This window comes from Oncorhynchus tshawytscha, linkage group LG07 (assembly GCF_018296145.1).
Source record: "Oncorhynchus tshawytscha isolate Ot180627B linkage group LG07, Otsh_v2.0, whole genome shotgun sequence".
Lineage (NCBI taxonomy): Eukaryota > Metazoa > Chordata > Actinopteri > Salmoniformes > Salmonidae > Oncorhynchus > Oncorhynchus tshawytscha.
The window spans coordinates 13816-27099 of record NC_056435.1 but is presented as its reverse complement, the minus strand read 5'-3'; positions in this window follow the sequence as shown (position 1 = coordinate 27099).

The following is a 13284-nucleotide window of genomic DNA, read 5'->3' as shown; positions in this document are numbered from 1 at the left end:
ATTTACAGTCGTCTGATGAGGGTAGATTGCTTCTGACTCGTAGGATTGATTGATCATTTGTGCAGCCTTTCGGCAACATTAGTCCATCCGCTAGAGTCTACAGGTTAAATGGTTTAAATGTTTCTCACAGTAAAGCATCATTACTATGGGAATACATTATATGCATATTATTGGCCTCATCTCTTGCACAGGTACAGATGGTCTATCTTAATTTAACTCTGCTTCTCAGGAAATGGAAACAGGAAATGTGAATAATTATGTGGATTATAACTAATGGATATTTTTGTAAGTGTTGATACATTTTTCATTAGGGCAAATGAAGTCAGAAATGTTCAAGTGGAAAGTACAAACTTTCGAAGCTTTTATAAACCTTTAATAGAAAACAATGTGCATTTCCTGCGACAACAGAGTGATCAAACTAAGATAGCAGATGTGTAATTCAACCTTTAAGCCACGCGGGGACTTTTCAGAGTTGTTGAGAGGTTTGATTGTTCTAAGGGACTAAAGTAGGATGGAGGACAGGTGGGGAAGCAATACATTTCAATCTGATTTGAAAGCCAGCTGTGGAAGACCAACTCTGGAAATGTTCTGATCAAAACTGGATGAAGAACGAGTTGCTGGAGTCGATCAGGAAATTCCTCTCAGGAACAAATTAGTTGATTGTGTCAGACTGTATTTCATAGTTTTTACATGTTTTTTTTGGAGGAAGAGAAGAAATGAAAGAAATGGCAGCTGTTTTGTCTCTGGGCCTCTTTGAAAAGAGGTCCCTCATGACAGCAGTGACACATTTGAGAATGTATGTTTTTCGAAATAGATGAGGTACAGTGTCTTCAATGGAGACGTCTGGAGAACAGGTGCTTTGAATGCTGTGGGTTTACACTCATGACTGAGGCCATACAGACAATTACCCAAGGAATGTATTCTGGAATGTCTCCGTCTGTCCTCGCTACTGTCAAAACCTCTAGTCACAACTCAATCAGCAGCTGGAGAATGTACAGTCACCTAATAAGGGTAGATAGTGTCTGGATAATAGGAGTGATTGAAGGAAAAGCTCCCTTGTCATTACTCCTCTATCGTCCTACTGTTGAAAAGACATGAACTTCTTATTGTAATGAGCCTTGACAAAAGTGACTGGGGAGACTGGATCCTGTCTTGAGTTATGTAACAGAGTTGATGGGTAACAGGCCACGGAGTAGTAGAGTCAGCCAAGTGGATTTAAACACACACACACACACACACACACAGGATCCCTTACAGGTACTCAGAGTTCAAGGCTACGAGTCCTTTGACATGTGTCACGTTGAGGTGCGCCGACCACGCCAACCGCACTTACAGGTTTTTTTCTCAACCGTCCGGTCGTTGGCATGGTCATGGTGCCTTCAGAGTCTCTCAAAGAGGTTAGGTATGTCATTGGATGAAACAGCCCAATGGTTGTTGTGTTTTGACACTTGAGTCTAATGCATTTGGCTTTAGTTGCAATGGATTCTCCCCGGCAGAACCGTATTTATATTATGTCGTTTTTACTTTCCATCTGTTTCTGATGCCTAACCTCATTATACAGATCCCCAATCAACCATAACCTCCTCATATCAGATGCCCAACCAACCCTAAACTCATTGTATCAGAACACCCAACCAACCCTAAACTCATTGTATCAGAACACCCAACCAACCTTAACCTTATTATATCAGAACACCCAACCAACCCGAAACTCAGTGTATCAGAACGCCCAACCAACCCTAAACTCATTGTATCAGAACGCCCAACCAACCCTAAACTCATTGTATCAGAACACCCAACCAACCTTAACCTTATTATATCAGAACACCCAACCAACCCGAAACTCATTGTATCAGAACACCCAAGCAACCTTAACCTTATTGTATCAGAACACCCAACCAACCCTAAACTCATTATATCAGAGATGTTGAGACAGCAGTGTCACCACTTTATCTCTACTATCTGCTAGTAACTAACCAAGGCCTTATGGGTAGGTTCAAGAGGATTTAGGGCTATGTCCCAAATGACACTGTAATCCCTATATATATCGTGCAGTAGCAAAAGTAGTGCACTATGTAGGGAATAGGGTGGCATTTGGGACTAATACCAATCTGTGTTTGTTATTTTATTTATGGCCCCAAATAACCTTCTCAACCCTAAATCATAATCTCAACACCAACAGAATGTTAGTCTGAACTTCAGCCACTGTAACACTATCGCCAAACACCCATAATCCACTTTGTCTCTCTATTTAGACCCATAATATGAGTCAACTCAACTCCCCGTGAGAAAATGAGAACAGAGCCTCGCTCAGTCAGGAAAACCATTGCATGCATCCACAGTCGCTCAAAGCATGGAAAGACCATTTATTTTTTATGGTAAATAAAACGTTTCTACTGCTTTTGCTCATTGTTTTACTGTGTTTTTATTTTTTAGGTTTATGCCCTACTTTGACATGCCAGTGATTTGATGTGTGCATTAGGAGCTTAAAATGGCAAAACTCGGCCAAAACATTTGAGTCCTGGCTGCCCAAAAGTTTCCATGTTGTCTGGAAATTGCTCACACTCTCTGTGTTGTAGTAATGCTCTGCCAACCTCTGGCATAACACACTCTCTGTGATGTAGTAATGCTCTGCCAACCTCTGGCATAACACACTCTCTGTGATGTAGTAATGCTCTGCCAACCTCTGGCATAACACACTCTGTGATGTAGTAATGCTCTGCCAACCTCTGGCATAACACACTCTCTGTGATGTAGTAATGCTCTGCCAACCTCTGGCATAACACACTCTCTGTGATGTAGTAATGCTCTGCCAACCTCTGGCGTAACACACTCTCTGTGATGTAGTAATGCTCTGCCCACCTCTGGCATAACACACTCTCTGTGATGTAGTAATGCTCTGCCAACCTCTGGCGTAACACACTCTCTGTGATGTAGTAATGCTCTGCCAACCTCTGGCATAACACACTCTGTGATGTACTAATGCTCTGCCAACCTCTGGCATAACACACTCTCTGTGATGTAGTAATGCTCTGCCAACCTCTGGCATAACACACTCTCTGTGATGTAGTAATGCTCTGCCAACCTCTGGCATAACACACTCTCTGTGATGTAGTAATGCTCTGCCAACCTCTGGCATAACACACTCTCTGTGATGTAGTAATGCTCTGCCAACCTCTGGCATAACACACTCTCTGTGATGTAGTAATGCTCTGCCAACCTCTGGCATAACACACTCTCTGTGATGTAGTAATGCTCTGCCAACCTCTGGCATAACACACTCTCTGTGATGTAGTAATGCTCTGCCAACCTCTAACATAACACACTCTCTGTGATGTAGTAATGCTCTTCCCACCTCTGGCATAACACACTCTCTGTGATGTAGTAATGCTCTGCCCACCTCTGGCATAACACACTCTCTGGGATGTAGTAATGCTCTGCCCACCTCTGGCATAACACACTCTCTGTGATGTAGTAATGTTCTGCCCACCTCTGGCATAACACACTCTCTGTGATGTAGTAATGTTCTGCCCACCTCTGGCATAACACACTCTCTGTGATGTAGTAATGCTCTGCCCACCTCTGGCATAACACACTCTCTGTAATGTAGTAATGCTCTGCCCACCTCTGGCATAACACACTCTCTGTGATGTAGTAATGCTCTGCCCACCTCTGGCATAACACACTCTCTGTGATGTAGTAATGCTCTGCCCACCACTGGCATAACACACTCTCTGTGATGTAGTAATGCTCTGCCAACCTCTGGCATAACACACTCTCTGTGATGTAGTAATGCTCTGCCAACCTCTGGCATAACACACTCTCTGTGATGTAGTAATGCTCTGCCAACCTCTGGCATAACACACTCTCTGTGATGTAGTAATGCTCTGCCAACCTCTAGCATAACACATTCTCTGTGATGTAGTAATGCTCTGCCAACCTCTGGCATAACACACTCTCTGTGATGTAGTAATGCTCTGCTCTGTAACACACTCTCTGTGATGTAGTAATGCTCTGCCCACCTCTGGCATAACACACTCTCTGTGATGTAGTAATGCTCTGCCAACCTCTGGCGTAACACACTCTCTGTGATGTAGTAATGCTCTGGCGTAACACACTCTCTGTGATGTAGTAATGCTCTGCCAACCTCTGGCGTAACACACTCTCTGTGATGTACTAATGCTCTGCCCACCTCTGGCATAACACACTCTCTGTGATGTAGTAATGCTCTGCCAACCTCTGGCATAACACACTCTCTGTGATGTAGTAATGCTCTGCCCACCTCTGGCGTAACACACTCTCTGTGATGTAGTAATGCTCTGCCAACCTCTGGCATAACACACTCTCTGTGATGTAGTAATGCTCTGCCAACCTCTGGCGTAACACACTCTCTGTGATGTAGTAATGCTCTGCCCACCTCTGGCATAACACACTCTCTGTGATGTAGTAATGCTCTGCCCACCTCTGGCATAACACACTCTCTGTGATGTAGTAATGCTCTGCCCACCTCTGGCATAACACAATCTCTCATTTATCATCATGGAGACTATGGCTTCTCTGTGCGAGTCTGTCTCAGCAACACCCTCTTCTCTCACTTTCTCTAGAAATGCCCCTTGTTGCTCTATCTGTCTCTGTCTCTCTGTCTTTCTTTCTCTCTTGCTCTCTCTCACTCTCTCTCTGTATCTCAACCTCTCTCTCTTTCTCTCTGTTCCTCTCTCTTTCTCTGTTTCTCTCACTTTCTGTTTCTCTGTCTGTTTTTCTCTCTCTCAGTTCAATTCAATGGGCTTTATTGTCATGGGAAACATGTGTTGACATTGCCAAATCAAGTGAAATGGATAAACAAAAGTGAAATACACAATAGAAGTGAACAGTAAATATTACACTCAAACAAGTTCCAAAAGAATAGAGACATTTCAAATGTCATTATATCTATTTACAGTGTTGTAACGATGTGCAAATAGTTAAAGTACAACATGGAAAATAAATCAACATGAATATGGGTTGTATTTACAATGGTGTTTGCTCTCTCTCCATCGATTCCCTGTCGTTTCAGCCCTCTCCTCTGTTTTCCTCACACTTTCTAATCCTCTTTAATTAATGGTGGTCATTAAAGAGGTTCAGGACTATAAACTTGTGGTCATTAGTCAGTACAGTTGGAATGTCCCACATTTTTTCAACATCAATTCTCCATTAAGACGCCTGAGCTTTTGTTCTCTGAACTTCACAGGCTGGCTTGTTTGTAGGAAAACCGTGTGTGTGTGTGTGTGTGTGTGTGTGTGTGTGTGTGTTAGTGTACATATGTGTGTGTGAGAGCATCCCAGCTGAGGGGAATGGAGTGTGTAGAAGGTAAACACTGAGTCGGATTAGGACTCTCAACCCTCCGTTTTTCTTTCTCCCTGTCATGTTTCTCTCAAGGGCTTCCTTGATAGATGAGTTGTGGTCCAAGGGAAATTCCCTAATCCTATCTGGGCTGGGATTCCCTGTATAAGGAAAAATGTTTTTTTTGAGGGATGAATGGAGAGATGGAAGGAGGATGGAGGGATGGAAGGAGAGCGGAGGATGAAGGGTGCTTGGCTCCGGGGAAGGTGGATGACAGTGAAGAGGGGCATGGAGATTAATGTGGTATTGCTCTGTGATGACTACCTCATACAAGCATGAGATCCCTGCATAGGGATTAGTGTTGTGATTGTTTTCACAGCCCTCGTCTGTCCACTGCAGGACTGTGCTAACGTGTTGCTCCGTGATTCAGGTTGGTTATGGGGCCTTTGTCTATCTAGTACTGACGTGAAGCGTTATAGCTCATAACAGAAAAACAGAAAATGGACCACACAAGCTTTAACCCGTATTTGTAATGCTAGTAGTAAAATGCTAGTAGTAAAAAAAAGTTTTATGTCTTTTCATTTTAGGAGTGCTTTTGTTTTAACACTACCCATGTTGGTAGTGATTATAGGGGGGACACTGGGGATATGCTTTTATACATCTGGTACAAAGCGTCTCACCTTTGCATTTAGGGAAGTTGACAAAAGAAAGCAAACAACATTCAACATGTGTTTTCGGTTAACTGAATACTGAGTGCCTGGACAGCTCTCTTTTTTCATCATTTCAGTGTGTTCTGCTATGTATGTCCTTGAAAGGGAACGGTCATTCTTCACAACTCCTCTGTAAATGTCATCCATGCTGTTTAATTGCTAGACAAGATCATTGTCACCAAATGTTTACTTACTATCAGAACCTCCTTCACACAATGTACTTTGTGGCTGAGTGACTAGGGTGAGGAGTATGACAGTCAGTACTGAGTTTAACCCTGCACTATCCCTGTTTTATTTCCCAATAGTCACAGTGATTGCTACTGAGACAAATCACAGAGAAGAGAAGCCCCTAAAGTCAGCTTCAATCAAATGATATTTTTGCCAGCAGTCCTCTACAGCAGGGATTCTTCAACTTTTTCAGTTCGAGACCCAAATGAAGAAGAAATAGTATGTGATTATAGATGTATTATCATAACTTGTGACCCACCTCTCACATGCCCAGGGCCCGCTTCGAGTCCAGACCCATAGTTTAGAGATGTGATTGTGATACAGCTGGATGTGGATGTGATGAGGGACCCCAGTACACACATGCCTTCTCAGAGAGAGAGAGAGAGAGAGAGAGAACTTCCAGCTGGCTGTAGAACACACTACTGTTGCATCTGAAATGGCACCCTACTCCCTATATAGTACACTACCTATGGGCCCTGGTCGAACCACCTATGGACCCTGGCCAAAAGTAGTGTGCTAGGCCTATATAGTGAATAGGATGCCATCTTGGATGCGCCCCTAGAGAAAGAAACTGAACATTTCCAGCTGGCTGCAGAACAGACCCTCCCAGAGGCCTGCTGTCTAAACTCCCCAGGGCCATGTGCTCACTGTCAGTAACCAGGAAGTGGACTTTTATCACATCCCCTGAAAACTAGAGGATTGGTTACAGTACCAGCATGTGCTGTTCACAGAGTGCTGAACACTTCCTGGTTACTGACAGTCAGACCCATTCAAGTCCAAGTCATTGATTAGCTCATTTTATTTTCTCACAGACAAATTTCTTCTTTCATTTTACCTTTATTTAACTAGGCAAGTCAGTTAAGAACAAAATCTTATTTACAATGACGGCCTAGGAACAGTGGGTTAACTGCCTTGTTCAGGGGCAGAACGACAGATTTTTACCTTGTCAGCTCAGGACCTGTCGGTTACTGGCCCAACACTCTAACCACTAGGCTACCAATAATCACATGAAAATACTTTCCCAAGGCTGTTGAGTGACTTTTCATGCGGCCCCCGATCCTTTCCTCTGTTAGGGTTGACAGAGATCTGAGCACACACACGCATGTTGGCACTCACGTACTCGCGCACACACCAAAAATGACAGTCATTCCATTGTGTCTAGTCAGACCACAGATGGATTAGCTTTGCACGTTTTTATGCTTTGTGTTGTGTGTTGTGTGTGTGTGTTTATAATGCTGATTAATTCTGAGACTGGAGACACATTCTTCTCCTGTGGTCATGTTTCATCATAGTAAAAGCTTGCTGCATATGGCTCATCAATACTGACTGTGTACATTACATGCGGGGCTTGTCAGTTGGAATATCGCATAGACATTGTGACGACCCTTCCACTCTGTCTGCCGAATTCTTCCTCTTTGCTCTTCTTTTCCTTAATAGGATGTCGGTGGGTGGAGCCGGGAGGGTCGTCAGCGAAATGGGACACACCTGGGCTCAGTTGTGTCCCAGGATAAATGCACCTCTTCCCCATTCATTGAGGAGACTCTCTCCATGCAGACACTGATTGATTTTGGTTGTGGCCTTTTTGTGGCTGTTTTTGTTTGTTTGCGTTTGTTTGCGTTGGCACCTTTCAACACCCCTCATTAACACATTTATGCATGCAACCACTCACTTACACTACTGATTACTGACTACACACACAATTGCTAATTGTATTTAGTTTACTTTAGTTAATATATTTTGTTTTTCCTTATCTCCATGTCATCTCCCTTTTTGTTACGGGTATCAAGACGGTTTATGACACATGGAACTCAATTCAATACAATTCAAATATAAATGGGACGCTTCGATTTTCTTGGTTTTTCGATCGAGACATTTGTTTGATAACAGCATCAGACAGTGGTTGACTGACTGTTGAATGGAGATCTGTGGACTGGTGTCTGGTGCACATTTCCATGATTTGAGAACTGATTTCAGTACAACACATACAGACATCTGTTAGCGGGCTCCATTGTTTTTCTATGACACTCAGTTGTTTTGACATGCTCCTATATTTCTGTCTCTGTATACACTTTGGGCTTCACAATGTTGTGTGAAAGAGGCTTGCCCCTATACCTTCAGTCTTAACCTTAAATCTAACTCCTTAACTAAACAGAATCCCTACAGTTTTTTTAACACATGCATTGTCTAATGCCTGAAATTATGAGGAATCACCACCCAATGATGTAATGTCAGTGCATAATGATTCCACCACTGGCATTTTGGCCTTACACTCCACAGAGCTTACTTATCAACTGTTGAGGCTGAATTCTGCTTGTGATCATTAATTAGTACAGTATATTTGATTAACAGCCAAGCCCTGCAGTTCTACCCCTGTTAACATGAGAAATCAGCTAGCTATAAAGGCCATACTGTGAAACTGTTCCTATATACAGTGAATGCCCTGCTGTTGAAACAGCTGCGTGGGATTTGTGGTTCCCTTGTGTAAAGCGGCGTGGGTGGGCAGTGTAGTGGTGTAGTGAGACATGGCCACTTACACTATACTCTCTGCTGACATTGTTGTATGTTGTCTGTCTAGCCAGCATACTTGGACAGAAGCCTCTGTATACTGTTACAATGCATTCAAAAAGTATTCAGACCCCTTGACCTTTTACACATTGTTAAGTTACAGCCTTATTCTAAAATGTATTACATTTTTAAAAATCCTCATCAATCTACAAACAATAATCCATAATGACAAAGCGAAAACATTTTTTTACATTTTTTAGAAATACCATATTTACATAGGTATTCAGACCCTGCTATGAGACTCAAAATTGAGCTCAGGTGCATCTGGTTTCCATTGAGCATCCTTGTGATGTTTCTACAACTTGATTGGAGTCCACCTGTGGTAAATTCAATTGATTGGACATGATTTGGAAAGGCACACACCTGAGGCTGCATTCATTGTAGCTGGGGATTTTAACAAGGCTAATCTGAAAACAAGACTCCCTAAATTTTATCAGCATATTGATTGCGCAACCAGGGGTGGAAAGACCCTGGATCATTGTTACTCTAACTTCCGCGACGCATATAAGGCCCTGCCCCGCCCCCCTTTCGGAAAAGCTGACCACGACTCCATTTTGTTGATCCCTGCCTACAGACAGAAACTAAAACAAGAAGCTCCCACGCTGAGGTCTGTCCAACGCTGGTCCGACCAAGCTGACTCCACACTCCAAGACTGCTTCCATCACGTGGACTGGGAGATGTTTCAGATTGCGTCAGACAACAACATTGACGAATACGCTGATACGGTGTGCGAGTTCATTAGAACGTGCGTTGAAGATGTCGTTCCCATAGCAACGATTAAAACATTCCCTAACCAGAAACCGTGGATTGATGGCAGCATTCGTGTGAAACTGAAGGCACGAACCACTGCTTTTAATCAGGGCAAGGTGTCTGGTAACATGACTGAATACAAACAGTGCAGCTATTCCTCCGCAAGGCTATCAAACAAGCTAAGCGCCAGTACAGAGACAAAGTAGAATCTCAATTCAACGGCTCAGACACAAGAGGTATGTGGCAGGGTCTACAGTCAATCACGGACTACAGGAAGAAACCCAGCCCAGTCACGGACCAGGATGTCTTGCTCCCAGGCAGACTAAATAACTTTTTGCCCGCTTTGAGGACAATACAGTGCCACTGACACGGCCTGCAACGGAATCATGCGGTCTCTCCTTCACTGCAGCCGAAGTGAGTAAGACATTTAAACGTGTTAACCCTCGCAAGGCTGCAGGCCCAGACGGCATCCCCAGCCGCGCCCTCAGAGCATGCGCAGACCAGCTGGCCGGTGTGTTTACGGACATATTCAACCAATCCCTATACCAGTCTGCTGTTCCCACATGCTTCAAGAGGGCCACCATTGTTCCTGTTCCCAAGAAAGCTAAGGTAACTGAGCTAAACGACTACCGCCCCGTAGCACTCACATCCGTCATCATGAAGTGCTTTGAGAGACTAGTCAAGGACCATATCACCTCCACCCTACCTGACACCCTTGACCCACTCCAATTTGCTTACCGCCCAAATAGGTCCACAGACGATGCAATCTCAACCACACTGCACACTGCCCTAACCCATCTGGACAAGAGGAATACCTATGTGAGAATGCTGTTCATCGACTACAGCTCGGCATTCAACACCATAGTACCCTCCAAGCTCGTCATCAAGCTCGAGACCCTGGGTCTCGACCCCGCCCTGTGCAACTGGGTACTGGACTTCCTGACGGGCCGCCCCCAGGTGGTGAGGGTAGGCAACAACATCTCCTCCCCGCTGATCCTCAACACTGGGGCCCCACAAGGGTGCGTTCTGAGCCCCCTCCTGTACTCCCTGTTCACCCACGACTGCGTGGCCATGCACGCTCCAACTCAATCATCAAGTTTGCGGACGACACAACAGTGGTAGGCTTGATTACCAACAACGACGAGACGGCCTACAGGGAGGAGGTGAGGGCCCTCGGAGTGTGGTGTCAGGAAAATAACCTCACACTCAACGTCAACAAAACTAAGGAGATGATTGTGGACTTCAGGAAACAGCAGAGGGAACACCCCCATCCACATCGATGGAACAGTAGTGGAGAGGGTAGCAAGTTTTAAGTTCCTCGGCATACACATCACAGACAAACTGAATTGGTCCACTCACACAGACAGCATCGTGAGGAAGGCGCAGCAGCGCCTCTTCAACCTCAGGAGGCTGAAGAAATTCGGCTTGTCACCAAAAGCACTCACAAACTTCTACAGATGCACAATCGAGAGCATCCTGGCGGGCTGTATCACCGCCTGGTATGGCAACTGCACCGCCCTCAACCGTAAGGCTCTCCAGAGGGTAGTGAGGTCTGCACAACGCATCACCGGGGGCAAACTACCTGCCCTCCAGGACACCTACACCACCCGATGCTACAGGAAGGCCATAAAGATCATCAAGGACATCAACCACCGAGCCTGTTCACCCCGCTGTCATCCAGAAGGCGAGGTCAGTACAGGTGCATCAAAGCTGGGACCGAGAGACTGAAAAACAGCTTCTATCTCAAGGCCATCAGACTGTTAAACAGCCACCACTAACATTGAGTGGCTACTGCCAACACACTGTCAATGACACTGACTCTACTCCAGCCACTTTAATCATGGGAATTGATGGGAAATGATGTAAATATATCACTAGCCACTTTAAACAATGCTACCTTATATAATGTTACTTACCCTACATTGTTCATCTCATATGCATACGTTGATACTGTACTCTATATCATCGACTGCATCCTTATGTAATACATGTATCACTAGCCACTTTAACTATCCCACTTGGTTTACATACTTATCTCATATGTATATACTGTACTCGATATCATCTACTGTATCTTGCCTATGCTGCTCTGTACCATCACTCATTCATATATCCTTATGTACATATTCTTTATCCCCTTACACTGTGTATAAGACAGTAGTTTTTTTTGGAATTGTTAGTTAGATTACTTGCTCGTTATTACTGCATTGTCGGAACTAGAAGCACAAGCATTTCGCTACACTCGCATTAACATCTGCTAACCATGTGTATGTGACAAATAAAATTTGATTTGATTTGATTTGATTTGTCTATATAAGGTCCAAAAGTTGACAGTGCATGTCACAGCTAAAACCAAGCCATGAGGTCAAAGGATTTGTCAGAGAGCTCCGAGACAGGATTGTGTCCAGGTATAGATCTGGGGAAGAGTACCAAAAAATGTCTGCAGCATTGAAGTTCCCCAAGAACACAGTGGCCTCCAATCATTCTTAAATGAAAGAAGTTTGGAACCACCAAGAGCTGGCCACCCGGCCAAACTGAGCAATCGGGGAGAAGGGCCTTAGTCAGGGAGGTGACCAAGAACCCGATGGTCACTCTGGCAGAGCTCCAGAGTTCCTCTGTGAAGATGAGAGAACCTTCCAGAAGGACAACCATCTCTGCAGCACTCCACCAATCAGGCCTTTATGGTAGAGTGGCCAGACGGAAGCCACTCCCCATTAAAAGGCACATGACGGCCTGCTTGGGCACCTAAAGGACTCAGACCATGAGAAACAAGATTATCTGGTCTGATGGAACCAAGATTGAATTCTTTGGCCTGAATGCCAAGTGTCACATCTGGCAGAAACCTGGCATCATGCCTACGGTGAAGCATGGTGGTGGCAGCATCATACTGTGGGGTTGTTTTTCAGTGGTAGGGACTGGGAGACTAATCAGAATTGAGGGGAAAATGAACAGGTCAAAGTACAGAGAGATCCTTGATGAAAACCTGCTACAGAGCGCTCAGGACCTCAGACTGGGGCAAAGGTTCACCTTCCAACAGGACAACGACACTAAGCACACAGCCAAGACAACGAGTGGTTTCAGAACAAGTCTCTGAATGTCCTTGAGTGGCCAAGCCAGAGCTCAGACTTGAACCCGATCTAACCTGAAAATAGCTGTGCAGCAATGCTCCCCATCCAACCTGACAGAGCTTAAGAGGATCTGCAGAGAAGATTCAGATAAACTCCCCAAATACAGGTGTGCCAAGCTTGTAACGTCATACCCAAGAAGACTTGAGGCTGTAATTGCTGCCAAAGGTACTTCAACAAAGTACTGAGTAAAGGGTCTGAATACTTATGTAAATGTGATATTTCATTTTTAAAAATATTTTTTTCTCAGCAAAAATGTCTGCACTGTTTTAAGCTTTGTCATTATGGGGTATTGTGTGTGTAGATTGATGAGGAAAAAACACAATTTAATAAATTTTAGAATAAGGCAGTAACATAACAAAATGTGGATCAAGTCAAGGGGACTGAATACTTTTCTAATGTACTGTGAGGTGTTTGTAGTGTATTTGTGGTTTAAAAAGGCTTTTGAAGTTTGCAATATCCACTTTGACATTTCAGATTTGATTTTCGCTTACAAAAAAAAGGATCAACACCTACAAAAATTCCCATGATATAATCCACATAACAAATCACATGTCCTGTTGCTGCAGGATTATTTTCCTGCTGTA